The sequence below is a fragment of the Artemia franciscana genome, chromosome 7 (genome assembly GCF_032884065.1).
Source record: "Artemia franciscana chromosome 7, ASM3288406v1, whole genome shotgun sequence".
NCBI lineage: Eukaryota > Metazoa > Arthropoda > Branchiopoda > Anostraca > Artemiidae > Artemia > Artemia franciscana.
This window is the reverse complement of record NC_088869.1, coordinates 25,205,481-25,222,139: the sequence shown is the minus strand read 5'-3', so window position 1 is coordinate 25,222,139 and position 16,659 is coordinate 25,205,481. Positions and strand designations below refer to the sequence as shown.

General features: G+C 36.5%; 1 protein-coding gene and 1 non-coding gene across 7 annotated transcripts in view; both read right to left on the bottom strand.

Moving 5' to 3' along the window:
* The window catches only part of LOC136029063 (fasciclin-2-like), a 196,992-nt gene that overhangs the window by 113,303 nt on the left and 67,030 nt on the right, over positions 1-16,659 (bottom strand). The window lies entirely within an intron of this gene.
* Positions 178-249, bottom strand: Trnap-cgg (transfer RNA proline (anticodon CGG)). Its single transcript has one exon. It is a non-coding gene; the product is annotated as a tRNA-Pro (tRNA).

The window sequence follows — 16,659 nt, the reverse complement described above, 5'->3', positions numbered from 1 at the left end:
CAAAAAGACAAGCTAGGAAAAATTACACGCAACGGAACATTTCGCAAACAAGCGACAAATTTTGAACGATTTAGCACTTTGATGTTACCTTTAAAATTTCTTGAGATACCTTTTACCAGCTTTTTATAGAAATTAAAGTAAAGGATTAACACTAATAAACATCGTCCTTTAAAAAGAGGGCCTGACCGGGATTTGAACCCGGGACCTCTCGCACCCGAAGCGAGAATCATACCCCTAGACCATCAGGCCTCAGTTAAGAAATTCAATTGTGTATAAATTGTTAAATATGGCCTCTACAAGCTTTATTTCGTTTTCCTATTTGTTGAACTACCAGGGGCGTATAGGAGGCAGCTGTATCCCCTTCCTATCGAAGGCACTAAGACATTTGCCAATCTGCATCTAGAACGGCCTAGAATGGTTTTTGGCTCTACAGGGAAAATCATGGTGTATATCCTGCTCCTAAGCCAAAAAATAAACCTGACGCTCTAGACCAGTGATTCCCAGCCGATTTTGAGCCATGCTCATGTAGGCATTTCTAAAATCCTAGTGCCCCACTCGATGCATTTAAATTGTGTTATTCAAAATTGTGCCTGTTACCTGAAAGAAACTTCTAAGGACATTAACTCGGTAACATTTTTCGGGTCGTCCTTTAGGAATATTTTATAATAATGAAAGTATTGTCTAAATACAACACTTTTATGCAATGTATAGCGTCATTTCAATAATACCATTATCGTTTTTTTTTCTTTCTTTAAATGCATATGAATGTGACGTTATTCACATGAAATATGTTCTATTTTTTCAAACTTAAGACTCTAGATTATAGTCAGTCAAATTTTTCACGCCCTGCCTATGACCCACCATAATATTACCATACCCCGCCGATGGGAAAGCGTCCCACGTTGGGAATCAGGGCTCTTGGCACAAAGACGCGGAGTTTCCATAGGGAGGAGGAATTTGAAAAAGACGAAGTACTTATAAAAATTAGAAATTATGGGGAAATCAAAGAAGAAAATCTTGAAAAACGACGGGCCTACCGCCACTGGGAAGACAAGAAGAACAATCGCACGAGTAATTCGCTTATGTACAATACGACGTCCACGTCGTTGAGAAAGAAATAATCTAAAACCCATCAACTTTAAAAAGAAAAATCAAAGAAGAATAAAAGAAACGTTCAAACCAATATAGGCAAATGCTAGTCCATAACCAATTCACGGAAGTAGAAAATATTACAGTCGAATATAATAAGCAATTACTTCTGTGCTATCACAAAAATGCCTCCGAAGCGAAAATACTTTGGTGGTTTGGCCATGGAGTAGCAATCAGCGTTATTTTAGATTCTCCCTTCTAAGGGTTTTCCTGGAATCTAGTTGTACTTCATATTATAAAGTACAACTACGGCATTAGCTACAACTCATGACTGTCATTATGGTATGAATTTTAGATTGCCTCCATTTGTCTTACATACATTAATGCAGAAACAACTCCCCGAAAAAGATCCTGAAAAAAAATATGATAAGTGCGGAGGAGGAGCGAAGGAGCGTGCGCACATGTGTTAGCCTTAGTCGGCTTGGTATTACTGTGAGTGTTAAGCAGCAGTAGCAAATACTTTAAATAATTACTAGTATTTTTTCATTTATAGGACTTGCGGGATCGTTCTTTCTCAGAAATCATGTGCACCAGGTGGAGCGTGCTAAGCGTGGCAGAGCTGTGCGGTATACATGGCATTCCGAAATATCCACCAGGTAGCAGGAAGACTTCACCCCCTCGAGAGGACCGTGTTCAAAGGGTCATAGTCAATACCAGCGGTCCCTTCATCATTAGAAACTTCATCTTTTCACCATAAACATTATGAAGAGTAGAATACCCTTTTAATAAAGCTAAATTTGGACGTAAATAAGACAAAATCATTATATGATTACAAATCGCCCACTCTGCTTCGACGTCAAAGTGAGTTGTAGTCACTGTATCACTTATTGAATAATTACTCTAAGCTAGACGGAAAACGCCCTTGGCAAGCTTCACAGTAGATATTCCCTAAGTCACGGCAGATTGTAATTTAGCCCGAAGATTAAGGCAACAGAAAAATTTGAAAATAATTTCCCTTCTTTAATACTTACTTCCAATACAGGAAGTGGATGTGACTAAACTTTATTAATCGATGCAACGAGTTTATTTCGTGATGTGGTCATCTATGGATAACGCTCTTAAACTTCTGAGTTTATCATTGCTTGTCATAGTAAGTTCTGACACAATGATTTAGACATCTCAGCCTATATAAAAGGTCATGGAAAATGCTGTAGTCTTTACCTTAAAATGATAGAGTATTCGAAATCAAAATGATTTTTTCATAGAGGCCTGAATGTTTTGTATTGCAGAAACGACTTTCTGATACCCTTGGATGATTTTCATAATCCCACTTGATCTTCATTTTTCGTAAACACAGCACATTACAAGGTTAGCTAGACTTTTTTGCTTAATGGAAAAAACATATTTCTACAAGCCAAGATAGCAGGTTCACATGGGTTCGACCCAGGCACGTACGCAGGAATTTGTTTCGGGGGGAGGAGCAAATCCTTCCAATCACTTATTCTGTGAGGATTATCAAAAAATTATGGAAAAATAAAAAAACGTGAGATTTCGAGGGGGCTCGGGCCCGGAGGCCCCCCCTGCGGACGTGCCTGGTTCGATCATAGCATTAGGATTAGTTTCGCAGGAACACTTGTTGACACAATTATTGCAAATATACAGAATGCATCCGTGATTAGAAAACGTGATTGGTCACGCAAAACAAAATAATACTCAAGTTAGATATTGGCGTCATGGAATATAAAAATCGGTTTGACTTCTTGGCTTAAAATGAATTGATAATTGTATCAATCTAATTCTACGTGTTTTCTATTCAAATTTTTCTAATGTAATTACACTCGAAGTGTAAAGGAACGGGGCACTAAACTGGTGCATTATGAGGCTAATTAATTAGCAATAAAATCTTGAGTAGTCCGACTCCGTAACTTCGAAAATGGCCATTTTCTCCATTAACTCCCAGGTGATTTATCGAATATAAGTGATAACCTTCTTCTTTTCTGTTTGTTTGGATTATATGGAATGACTTCGCAAAATCTCATCACCGGAATAAATTCAGGGCCCTACGGCTAGTTGCTGCAGCTGCGTTTTAACTCCAGGCCCCCTATTACAAAGCAGAGATAATTCCCACTGCGCCACTACAGGACATCTATTGGATGCTATGAGACGCATCTATCCAGCTATGGAGACGCTTTTGCATAATTCCATCATAAGAGTCAGATTCCGGGATACTGAGAATAATGCTTCTTATGCCTAACATTTCCTATTTTACTGAGTAGTCCTCCAAGTCAGTTTACGAGAGGATACATGGCCTTCAAATCACACTATCGATAGGAATTCCTAGATTTCTTAACAATTTCATTCTTGGTCATACTGTAAAGATAGCTTGTTGAATTAGTGACTTCATTTGTGACACAAAATTTGGGCAAATCTGTCCTCCTTCTCACTTAAAACTCTGGAATCTATACTGTGCAAGTCTCCGGAAATTAAAAGTGTCAAAAAATCCAAGAGTGATGATGCTTCACCATGAGCATGCACAATATTTTTGATTGGGACAGAGACGAAATGAGTCGACCAAGTTGGCAGGGTGCCGTTCTTGCTGATGAATCCAAATCGTAGCAAAAACTATATATCAATTAAAATGAAGTAACTCAGACTGAATATTCGCAGTGCGATGAATAGTCTTTTAAGGTTCGCAATTAGCAAAATTACCAAAAAAGGATCGCAATTAGATAAGAGAAAATAAAGGACAAAGATTATGGACAGCAAAGGTGACATGCCTTTTCTTTGTTAAATTGCAATAGCTGACTTGAAAAAATATTGCCATGATATTTTGCCATGCGTAGTGTGAAAAGGCACGATTTAGCGGGAGCGTTAGCCTATTACACACGATGGAACAAGCAGCACCCCGAGACCTACACCTTACGGCGGAGAGGGAGCAATGTACACACCCGAAAGGAAGAGCCTTTAAGCACGTCCCTACAATCAGTTTTTTTTTTTTTTAATTGTGCCCTACACAATAATTCAACAAGAAGTAGTTCTTGTTGAAATACTTGTAGTTACTTCTTGTCGAAATTCTACCTACAGTTCGAAATAAATTGGTTTGTATGTGCCTATTAGTAACCACCGCTACAATTCAAGAAATAACACGAAGCTTAACAAAATTGAAACAATCAGGGTAAGTCGCCTTGATACATACACACTGACCAATTTAAAAAAAAAATAATAAATGTACGGAGATCAAACAGAGATTGAACACAATTTGAATTAATTTTTGGTGAAGCTAGTCTAGATACTGATTCGCCTTTTCCTTTTTAGTCACCAGAACATCTCAAATCACCCAGGAAACGAACTATAAGACAATAAACAATGACAACATTTTTTTGACGCCTGAGAGAACAACTGTCAAAACAATAAACAACGATGATTCTTTTTTACATATCTGTCAATAACTCCAAAGGCCTGAAGACAAATATAAATATTCAAATTTTAGCTTTACTTCAATCGAGAGAAATTTCATAGGTATGTAGTTGATTCTTTTCGAATTTCGAGTCAAAATTCGTCTAAAAATATTTTTCATTTCTGTATAAATTCCAGCACATACCAAACGTTTCCAAAGTTAAGGAAAGATCTTACGTCATCACGGGACAGCATTGAGTAAGAATCGTCGAAATAAATTTTGAATAGGACATTTGCCTCAACAGTCTGCCAAATTTTTTAAACCTTGAAAAACATCAGAGATTCCGTCATATGAATTCCATGAAAACCAACGGAAGCTACAAATTGATTTAATGTCAAACTCACCTGAAAAAAAAGAGAAAATTTAACATTACTGCTCGTATGGCTTCCCAGCGTTCCTAAAGCTTTGTCAACTCCTTTGACTTCTATTGATTGTTTGACTCTCACAACTCAACTTTTTGAAACAATAAAAAAATTTAGCGTAAAAAGCGGGGCGTTGGAGAGGGGACGGACCCTTTCATTCTGTTTCGTTTTAAGTTTTGATGTCGCTCCTTACTTTCAGTTGAAAAAAAACTTTTTTTTATTTAATATCTGAACGTTTTTGAATTGATGCAGGTTTTGATTTTGGCTCACCGTGCATGAGTGATTAAAACGTAATTTACTTTTTTGGCTAAATGGCTTTGACAAAGTTACGATTGGACGATTTTAGGAAAAAAGGGGCGGGGAGGGGTCATGGTTGCCCTCCAATTTTTGTGCTACTTAAAAAGGCCACTAGAACTTTTAATTTTATTTAAGAACGTTTTCATTAGTACTAAATATCCATAACTTAAAAATTAACTTACGTAATGAACTTCTATATTCGTGTATTTTTATTACGTATATGAGGGGGTTCGCCCTCTCGACGACACCTCGGTCTTTACACCAAAGTTCTAATTTTGTTCCAATTCTTTAAGGATAACCCCTGAATCACAAAGGCCGTTTAATTAGAATAAATAGTTCTTTTGAAATTACTAAAAATACTTAAGCGTAAAGAGCGAGGTATTGAGGAGGGGAGGAACCCCTTCGTATACGTAATAATTTCTGTTCACCTTAAGTTTTAATGTTACTCCTTGCTTTCAGTAGAAACAGGTTGTTTTTTTATTTAATTTCTCATTGTTTTAAATAAAGCTGAAAAATCCAGCGCCCCCTTCATGGAAATTCTCTTCCTCCATGATAAATACCTCCACGGAAAGATCCTCTCACGTGACCTCCTCCCCCCAACCCCCTCCTACCAGAAAAAAACCTGAAAACCCAATAACTAATACTATATGTCAACAGTAGGCAAAGTTCATAAATTGCAGCCCTTCCCCCGGGGACAGTGGGGGATTAAGTCGTCCTCAAAGACATATTTTTTTCGACTATGCTGAATAAAATGGCTATCTCAAAATTTTGATCTGGTGACTTTGGGGAAAACATGAGTGTGGGAGGGGGCCTAGTTGCCCTTAAATTTTTTGGTCACTTAAACAGGGAACTACAACCTTTAGTATCCATTAAAATGAGCCCTCTCGCGACATTCTACGACCACTGGGTCAATACGATCACCCCTGGGAAAATAAACAAAACAAATAAACACGCATCCGTGGTCTTTCTTCTGGCAAAAATACAAAATTCAACATTTTTGCAGATAGGAGCTTGAAATCTCTACAGTAAGGTTCTCTGATACGCTGAATCCGATTGTGTGATTTTATTTCAGATTATGTTTCCCTCTTTTTTCGAAAATAAGGAAAATATTATCAGGCTCGTAACTTTTGATGGGTAAAACTAAACTTGATGAAACTTATGTATTTAAAATCACCATAAAAATACAATTGTTTTGATGTATATATTAGTTTCAAAATTCCGTTTTTTAGAATTTCAGTTACTAGTGAGCCGGATCACTCACTTACCACAAACTGTTTGAAAAAGCAAAATATTAATTTATCATTTTATGGATAACTGTAGTTTGCTTCTCTTTGTAGCAATAGCAAAATATTAAACTCTACTCTATCATACTCTTTTAAAATAAAAATAAAAAACTCAAGACATCAAAAAGTGACATTCCGGGGACAGACAATGTTGCACAAATCGAAAGTCTTTCCCTAATTTCTACAAAGAGGCCAATTGGGGGTACGGTAGGAGGGGGGAAGCAAATGTCTCTATATTTTTGTTCCTCCTAGATTTTGAAAAAAAAAACATTTTTAAGGGATATATCCATTAAAGAAGGTCCTTTTTGGTATTTTCAAAGAAATACTGATAAAAAGAAAAATTTGTCTTCCCCCCCAGTCCAGATTTTGAAAAATAAATCCCCCCACCAACATTTGAAAAATAAATCCCCCTTAAATTTTGAGAATTAACACCGCTGAATTTATACCAGGAATAGCCGGATTTCGTATCAGAACCCGAAAGCGGACAGCCATTGACACATTATCGTACCCGGTGGTGAGGATTTCCGGATCGGAACAACACCACCTCATGAAATTTGGGAAACCCTCGGAAAAAACGATATCAATATACCCTACTTTTGTATTATTTTAAACTAAAATCAAAATCCCAGCTACAGCCTAACGTGGCCGTAGATATCGAAACAACCTAGAGGCTACATCCAGGCGCGTAAGCAAATGACTTTGGATCCCTCTCAAATTTCTAATTTTATGATTTAGTACTTATATGTTATAGCGTCTATGTTCTCCCTCTAAGTAGAACCTGTTTCTCTGACTAATCCTAATGAAATATCACAAAATATGATGAAAATGTAATACTTTAAAAACAAATTCGGGCTAAATATTTGCACATTATGGGGGGAAGTAAAGTATAGCGGGTCTGCAAGCAAAATGTGTTAGATACAATTATTCTGCATATTATGAAGTAAGAATTGTTTTCTAACTTCAAACTGTCCAAATACTTTACCCTCATCCCCCCTAATATGCAAATATATAGCTCAAACTATATATTTCCCATCTATTCTGTCACTAGTATTTGTTTGTCTTGTGCTAAGCTGAAAGAAACTAACTAAGAATTTTTACCCAGAATTCAAACAATTTTGGGAGTTTGACGGATATATATATATATATATATATATATATATATATATATATATATATATATATATATATATATATATATATATATATATATAGGAATCGGCAGCCCTAGTCAAGTAGTTAGCACGCTAGACTTGAAATGTTTTGTCCACGAGGAACAAGTTCGAGTCCTGGTGTCGCTGATTATTTGGTTTGGAACGGGGGTTAGTGGCGTGATTCTGTCAGTTCCACGAGAGTTGACCCAGCTCTAAAAGGGTACCTGGAAAGAGCTGGGGAATGTATACAGGAAGAGTGTGAGAAAGCACAGGATGGCTGACCGTCAACCACCCCACTGCACTTCCTGGATGAAGGGCCATGAAACGAAGATCAGCACCGCCGGTAAGGACTGTAGAATCCAATGCTCTATTCTTTACCTTTTTTTTATACGCATGAATTTATTTAAGAGTGGAATTCAAAAGAAACACAAAAAAACAGTCGAAATCAAATGAAAAATATAAAAGACTATGGGGAAGTGATAGCAATTTAAATTCTTATGGGGACCAGTCCCATGTTCCCACCCCCTGTGTGTGTACCTGATTGAAGACTCGATTTTTTACAGTTATACGTAGTTAATGAAAAGCAAACAAATAACGGATGTTCTAGATGTATCTTACTGGGGTTACTAAAGTATTCAAATTTGCACCCAACTAGATCAAATATAAATCAAATATTTGTTATATGATAAGGCATAGTGTTGAAGTAAACAACTCCTCTTAGTTACCTAATATTAAAGCCAAGTTAATAACTTATGGCTTAGATATGAAGCAGATAGGAAAAGGGTGAGAGATCAGAGACCGCTAATCAGTGAGATTTCATTACAGGCTGCTGACTGGGGAAAGGAACGCCGCAGCTGAAGAAAACAATACGTATTGATTTCCAGATTGATAGCTCGTTGAATCAGCATATATAACCTAACGAAGCAGCTAAAGGGATGCTGAGCCTTCACAAGGAACATATGTTCAAAAATCAAAATTTAGTATGCGTACTTTAATTCTTCTAAGATTTAGGGGGTGTGAAGCCGGTCAAGGTGCCCGACTGTCTCTTGGCTTTTTTAATCCATACGATTATTCGGATAACTACCAAAAATATGGCATTAATACAACTTGCCCGCAGTAGACTAAATTATCCTGAAACCACATTAAGATTTACTTAAACACACTACGCAAACACAAGCGACCTAAAAAGGGGTACATTTTTTCAACCAAAAAATCGGTACACTAAAATCAAGACCACCTATGCGTCGTTTTTACGATTTTTTTTTGCTTGTTTGATTTAAGGGCTCAATCAATTCGGCTTCTTAATGCATATGTTACCTCTGAAACAAGTGATTTTACGACAAACCTGCACCTGCAATTTGCCAAAAAAAAGGACAGATATTTATTTCGCTGGAATCATTAGTCTCAGATTTATCCATTCGCCGAGCCAGAATTACGATATTGCTTAGACTTCTTCTTGGGGGAGATTCCAAACTTGCAACAAAGAAAAAAAAAACATGTCCTTTTTTTAATGACTTTCAGCCAGTTTTCAACTTATTTTTAATTTCCAACGGTGTACACCAAATTTCTAGATTTAACTATGTGGATGGATAGAGTTGAATGTAAGCTATGGAATGGTATCAAAATTGTCTATTTATGTTGATATATGAAAAGCGTAGGAGAGCAGAAAAAGTAAAATACTAAAAAGTGCGTAGGGAGCTTATACCTTAATCAGTCAAGATTCAATGGAGTGAATAATTTTTACAGAGAATGAATATTCTTTAGAAACACTCCCTACATATTCTGGTTCAACTTTTCTTAGGAGGGATAGCGGCAACTGAAAAAAATCGATCTAGCTTTACAAAACAATAAATTAAAGTAAAAATTTGTCTGATCAAATGTTGGATGTATGTCTTATATTCCGTGATTTTTAAGTTTATGATTTAAGCCTTAGCGCAGGCCTTTAATTGTAACTTAAACGGCACGCTTACAGAGAAGATCGATCCCTTAGTTTTCTTTTTTCGTAAATGGTTTTTCTATTGTATCTCAGATTGAACAACTGCTTGTCCAGAAATTTACTATTCTTAAGATGCAACCTATATAGGATTCTGGAAAACGATCCATTTTCGAGGAACTTATCTTGTTTCTCTCTTTTCAAATATCTTGCCGATCAATCACGTCTCTGTCGATTAGAATTCCATCTATGTCTTTGACATGCTACTCGTAAGTTATCAGCTTAGATATAGAAGTGTTGGTTAATTGACAAAGATCCGCCAGCAGACAAAGGCCCTACGCTCTAGGTCACTGGAATAGTCAAGGACAAATGCACAGACCTAAGCAACAGGAGAGGAATTAGGGGTAGAAGTTACCCTCAGTATTTTGTGTTACATAAATTAATCTTAAAGAAATTCACAAGTTTACTTTTTGAAAGGTCCATTGTATTGTCCAAGCATAGATAAATAAATAAACGGGTGTGGCAGTTGCTATACTTTCGAATCTGCTCAAACCAAACTACAGTGAAAATCCCCCTGAAATTAATTCAAAGGATCCTCTCTTCCCCTTAAAAAGGAATATTATGACCAAAATGATTTTTTTCGTTTTTTAGACCCTTTAACAAGGGAATCTCTAGGTGACAAGAAAAAAAGATGAGCTAGATGTCCTAGTGACAAGAATCTACGAACCCTCCCGTTTTCTTCCCCCACAAAGATCAGACAAGGTCTGGGTTCCCAAAAGTCATTACTAGGACAAGGACAACTACCCGTTGCTCCTCATAAAGTTAGTTGAGATGCAACTACCGTTTTCTGGTTAGACATCCCGACGGTAGAAACTTAATGAGACCCTTGCCCCGTTGTAGAGTATGAGTTGTCCTCCAACAGTCAAAAGACATAAACTTAACACTTAAGCATACTCTTTCTTTCCATAGTTTGTCCAACAGGTGGTTGTGACATTTGTCGTGAGAAGAAAAGAGCCCCCATTGCCCACAGAGGCAAGAATGGGCACAGACCTCTAAAAACGTGATTGGGACATTTAATCGTACTTCCCATCAAGTTGGCTAGTAATCAGATAACCCTCCTGCAAAGATTTATTGATGATAGAATTCGGGGACTCTCCCCTTTCCCTCTCCCACCTAGGTCAGATCATATTTGACCCCCCCCCCATCTTTACCTCAAGTCATGACCAAGACAGTAAATAAAGATAATTTAACAAACTATATATTACTGTCAGGATCCGTAACCAATTTACTTTCGAAACTACGGCAGTTCTGTTTTATTTCTTATTATACTAGGCTAGGTAAAAACGACTGATTTTTTTTACGTTTCCATAAGATCCCCCACAGCTGAAAGAGTTTCGAAGTTTCATATCTTACTGTCACTAAGCTACATACTACTGATCACAAAAAGTAGAGATGTAGCCTAAGGATAATACAATTTACTGTAAGACAGAATAGTGTTGTGTAATACAACACAGATATTTGAGCACTGCAGCTCAAACATTGGAATGTCTAATGTTTCCACAGACAAGAAATGACCAACAGTCAAAAGATTGGGATTACAAATTCAGAGCCACGATACATACTGAAAAAACTCCGTTTAACGTACAAAGGACAGTGAAAAGGGAACTCAATTGTTTAAATTGGTTAAGGGGAAATATATGCAATCAAGTATATCTTAGAAAATTAGAAAAATAGAGAAATGCATTTAAACGAAATAGACCGCCATATGCATAACAACGGCAAATGGTCCTAAGACGGTGTGCTATTCTGAACTAGCTGGAGATAGGATAAGCAAAGATAACAATACTAAATAAATTTATTTTTATCACATGTTACGAGATTTTTTTTTTAGATGACCCCCCCCCCTCAATACAGAAGTAGTTTTAAATATGATAAGTATAATGTGGATTTCAATATTTGGCCCTCAAAATGCGCTTTTTAATAGTCAAACCTCACACCTTGAAAAATATTTATGTTCCCCTTAAAGAACGCTTGTACATCAGGGGAAAACAAATATCTAATGATTAGACACTTCTTTTCTGATCCGACCACACCCACAGTACACATAGATTGATTTCTTATTTGCAAGAAATAGCACATCGCAACAACTTTAGGTATAATCGAGGGGTTGACCACTTCTTACGATGTTTAGCCATTAACCATTTGTTGGGGCCAACTTTAGGTAGGGTCGAGGGGTTGAACACTTGTGGGCCCAAACTTGGCATATTTATACTGCGATAATCTTCTTTGCACCACACATGGGCCAATTTGCACCATGAGTACTACGCTTTCATCACGCATAACCCGGTGCACCCACTTTTTAAAAGTGGGGAGCCCATCAATTAAATTAAAATCCCACCTCCAGACTGTGCGTGAGATGTTCGGTCATGACTTGCAAATGAAACCTAAAGGCGTGTAAAATTAATAATTGCTGTATGAAAAACCAAACCATGCAAGAACGACATGTGGTTACGTGTTTATTGAGATTTATTCACCTTTTTAATCAAGCTCTTATTTTTTTTGTGGTGCTGATATATCCTAACAGTAACACCATAAAATGATAGAGCAAAAAAACAAAGAATTGCTGAGGAAAACAAAAAGCTTAGTTTTTTCGCCCGAAAGACGTCATCGGGAAAGAAATAAAGTGAATTATATCAAATGAAACCTACATAAGAAAGCGCAAGAAATTATTTAATTTTCAATTTACCTGGAACATCAGGAAAAAACTTGAGTTTAAAGCTTTTGACATTAACCAGAGCTTGAGTATCGGTGTTAACCTTTAAATTATTTTTGCATCTCATTTTTAGCATGTCTACAAATCATCACTTTATGCCTAAGTGAAGTGATGAGGGTTGAAGTAGTAAGGAAGATATACAGTATATACGCACTGATGGACACCCGAAGAAGCGTAATAACTTGCAAAACCTGGCGGGTTGTTAAGGAGAGCTTAGAAAATTTTATGAAGATTATTCCCAGGTTGAGAAGTTAATGAAATTTATTTTGTAAAACAAGTTTTGGGATATTAATTTCTAAGTAGTGTTTACCAAAACAAGTAAAACATTTTAGAATATGCAAGAGACTTTCTAGACTTAAACTGAAGCGTCTCTAGAACTTTCGATTCTATTGACCCAATTCCCCAACGTCATCAGTGAGGAGGATTTAATCAAATAGTTCGTGGATACGAACAGCGAACAAAGAAAGATCCGTATAAAAAAAATTAACATCAAAAGAATCAGTTTTTTACGCTAATTCTATTTGTTCTAAATTCAATTAATTTTAACATACCAATTCAATGTTAATAGTAAAGAAAATGTGTGGGATTTTAGAAAAGGAAGCGAAAGACCCCAAAAAGGGATGAGATTCAAATAAAAATCACAACAACATGTTCAACATGTCTGAGAACCTTAGGGGTTTGTTTGTCCACAAAATAAGAAATTCCGTATTTCTCCTGAGCGGGGATGGATGCGTGTTTTTTTTTTTTGTTTTTTTTTTTCAGAGGCGACCGCATCGAAACAGTGATCGTAGACTATCGGGAGTCTTATTCGAAAAGAAATTTAAAGCTTTGCGGTCCTTTTAAAATAATTAAATAAAAAAACTAGTGTTTTTAACTGAAAGTAAGGAGCGACATTAAAACTTAAAACGAATAGAAATTACTCCGTATATGAAAGGGGTTGTCCCCTCCTCAACGCCTCGCTCTTTACGCTAAAGTTTTTAATTGTTTTAAAAAGTAGAACTGTGGCAAAGAGTCAAACTTTAGCGTAAAGAGCGAGGGATTGCGGAGGGGACAACCCCTTTCATATACGGAGTAATTTCTTTTCGTTTTAAGTTTTAATGTCGCTCCTTATTTTCAGTTAAAAAAAAACATTTTTTTTTTCTGCACGTTTTGGATTAATGCATGTTTGATTTTGGCTCTCCGCACATAAATTATTAAAATGAAATGTGCATATTAATTCTTTTTTTTGGCTAAATGGCTTTCTCTTAGTTTTGATCAGACGATTTAGAGAAATGAGGAGAAATAAGGAGTGGGGAAGGAGGCCTAGTTGCCCTCCAATTTTTCAGTTACTTAAAAAGGCAACTAGAACTTTTAATGTTTAACGAACGTTTTTATTAGTAAAAAATATACGTAACTTAAAAATTAACTTACGTAACAAACTTTTATATTCTTATATTTGTATTATGTATATGAGGGGGTTTGTCCCCTCGTTAATACCTCGCTCTTCACACTAAATCTTAAGTTTTGTCCCAATTCTTTAAGAATGACCCCTGAATCAGAAAGGTCATAGAATAAAAAGTTGAAATTACTAAAAATACTTTAGCATAAAGAGCGAAGTATTTATCTCCTCCTAAATACCTCGCTCTTTATGCTAAAGTATTTTTAGAACCCCTCATATGCGTAATAATCTCTGTTCGTTTTAAGTTTTAATGCTACTCCTTACTTTCACACGAAAAAACTTGATCATGTTTATTTTTTAATTGTTTTTTTTATAGTAATGCTAGAAAATCCCGCGCCCTTTTCATTGAATTTCTCTTCCCCCAAGACATATTCCTCCAAGGAAAAATCCTCCCACATAGCCCCCTCCCCTCAACACCACCCCCAAACCAGAAAAATCCCCCTGAAAACGTCTGTACACTTCCCAATAACCATTACTGCATGTAAACACTGGTCAAAGTTTGTAACTTGCAGCCCCTCCCCCAGGAACTGTGGGGGAGTAAGTCATCCCCGAAGACATAGTTATTATGGTTTTCGACTATGTGGAACAAAATGGCTATCTCAAAATTTTGATCCATTAACTTTGGGAAAAAATGAGCGTGGGAGGGGGCCTAGGTACCCTCCAATTTTTTCGGTCACTTAAAAAGGGCACAAGAACTTTTCATTTCCGTTAGAATGAGCCCTCTTGCAACATTCTAGGACCACTTGGTCGATACGATGCCACCCGAGAAAAAAAAAAACAAAAAAAAAACAAATAAATAAATAAATTAACACGCACCCGTGATCTATCTTCTGGCAAAAAATACGAACATTTTTGTAGATAGGAGCTTGAAATTTCTGCTATGAGGTTCACTGATACGCTGAATGCGATGGTGTGATTTTTGTTAAGATTCTATGACATTTAGGGAGTGTTTCCCCCTATTTTCCAAAATAAGGCAAATTTGCTCAGACTCGTAACTTTTGATGAAAAAAACTAAATTTGATGAAACTTATATATTTAAAATCAACATGAAAATCCGAATCTTTTGATGTATCTTTTAGCATCAAAATTCCGCTTCTTAGAGTTTCGTTTACTATTGAGCCAGGTCGCTCCTTACTACAGTTCGTTACCACGAACTGTTTGACAAGAGAAATCACCCCACCACAAAGCAAAACAACAATCTTGGCCGAACACACCAAAATTTTGTCGTATAAAACAAAAATGAAGAAGAAAAAAATAATTAAAAAAAGACGAGACCAAACGAGACCGATTTTCAGGAAGTGAAAGGCTAGGATTCTTCAACCACCTTTACCCCTTCCGTACCGGCTACTCTGAAGGGTTAGTTTCTACTTTTGCACTATGGGCGGTCTAGGGGAAGCCTCTGTCGGAATATCTGCTTTGTCTTTTCGCTTTATTCATTGGCTGAAAATTACCTTTTTTTGGTTTTGTCATTTTCTTAATCTAAATTATCCCCAAATTAAAGGATACACCGGTGGTGGTGCATTTATCCCTTCTTATTGCGCAAGTTTTCTTTAAGGGATAGCATCCCTCTTTAGGTATAGAAGCACTGTGATAGAAAAAAAAAAACTTAAAAAAAGAAAAGACGGTTATTTTTTATGGGAGTGACAGCCTCTATCGTATTTAGGAATGTAAGCAAGAGTTATCCTAGAGGTATAAAGACGCTTCTTATGAAAGTGAAGATCAATATTAAAGTTAGAAACGGACATAAATTGTCTTATATATCAGATGGGTTGCTGTCCCTATCAACCCTCTGCTCTTTATTCTAGCTTGACCCTTTTCCCCAAAAAAAGCTCTAACTTAAGAGCAAAATAACAAAAGTTTGTACACTTATTTTGCTCGCAATTCAGTTCACATATTTTGAATAGAAATCAGTATATAAAACACTTGCACTGCCAATTGGTTTGATTTCTTGTACCCTAAAAAGCTTTCAGTTAAGCCCTGCTCAAACTTCGTAAAGGGGGAGGTTGAGGAGACGGAAGTCCCCTCATATACAGAATAGCTTTCTTTCGTTATAAGTTTAGAACTGTTCTTTAGTTTCATTTGAAAAGTTGTTTAGTTCGATCCAAGAATCAATTAGCAAGAAATTATATGTCGACACAATGCCTTGTTTAAAATTAATTTTCAAAGTCTTACTTGCAGGACATAGCCTGAACTAACAATTGTCCAGATATGAAGTTTTTGAAGACACCTTTGACCCAATCCTTCGCACATTTGGCACAATTTTTATACCATCCTCAAGTCAACAAACGCGGGAGAATGTAACGCCAATGTTTCGCCGCGTAGCTTAATAATCTGCGCCACAGCTTTTATAAATTACTCGGAAGCATCAAGATACAACACTCTTGTGTGATATACACAAGATGCACACTCTAGATTTTTTTTTTCTTTTTTAATAATGACAGAATTTCCCTTAGTACAAGCGTAGATGTTGTAGCCTAAAGGACGCTAGGTGAACCACAGAATCAGCAAAAGATTTCTCTCAATCCAACATAAGTGTTACTTGAAACTTCGTGTGTACTTACCTTTTTCTTTAAAAGTAAAGATATATAAACTTCCATATTTACTTAGCGCTTTAAAGTTAATAATAGCAGGTTTACATCCATCAGTTGCAATTTGCGTGTAACATTTAAATGTTTGAACTGAGACATTGAACTATTCCCGATTGCAACCTATGCGAGCGACAATATACATAAATAAAACTGTCTGGGAATAGACGATAAGTCTTGATGGATCCAGGGATAGACGGACCATGGACTCCTTCTCGAGGATCCTGACGGAGCTGAACACTGTTTTCCCCCTTGGACATTGAAGCCCAAGGATATCTTTGTCACATATGG